A 797-nucleotide genomic window follows, 5' to 3' on the forward strand; every position below is an offset into this window, starting at 1 on the left:
GAATAGGGGCCAGACAGTACTTTCATCTTTTAAAAACTTTAGTGAAGAAAGTTCTTTTTTTTTTAATTTTGTAATGTTTTTATTTATTTTTGAGAGAGAGAGAAAGAGTGTGAGCATAAGGGGGGAGGGGTGCAGAGAGAGAGGGAGACACAGAATCTGAAGCAGGCTTCAGGCTCTGAGCTGTCAGCAGGTCTCGAACTCATGAACTATTAGATCATGACCTGAGCCGAAGTCGGATGCTTAATCGACTGAGCCACCCAGGCGCCCCAAGAAAATTCTAAATTATTTAAATGGCCCAATCCCTACTTGCCTGGAGAATTCTGCTCATTGTTCAGCTGTGGGTACCTTGGCACTGGTAAGCCTGGCTTTACATCCCAGCTCCATAAGTGTGTGAACCTGGTCAAGTTTCTTAGCCACTTTGAGCCTCCATTTTCTCATCTGTCAAATAGGAATATTACCCCCCTTCCTGCCTCTTTGAGAGATTGAAATTAGAAAATGGATGTAAAAGAATGCTGTGATTTATAAAAGGTTCTACAAACAACAACAAAAATTATTCATTATTAACATAATATTCTCCTGGAGTCTGAGGAAGGCCCTTTGTGGGGACGTGGAGGGGGATTTAGGCAACTCAGCCGGGTTGCTCCCAGCAGCCTGATTTCATGAGCCCCAAACCCCCAGTCATCGAAGCTTCTCTCGTTGTGTCTGGCTCAGTCCATCACCTCTTTCTGACCACCTTGATCCCTGTCTCACCAGCACATGCCACAGTTCCCCTCCCCAACAACTGTCAGGCCACCCTG

The sequence above is a fragment of the Prionailurus bengalensis genome, chromosome B3, assembly GCF_016509475.1.
Source record: "Prionailurus bengalensis isolate Pbe53 chromosome B3, Fcat_Pben_1.1_paternal_pri, whole genome shotgun sequence".
NCBI classification, from domain to species: Eukaryota; Metazoa; Chordata; class Mammalia; order Carnivora; family Felidae; genus Prionailurus; species Prionailurus bengalensis.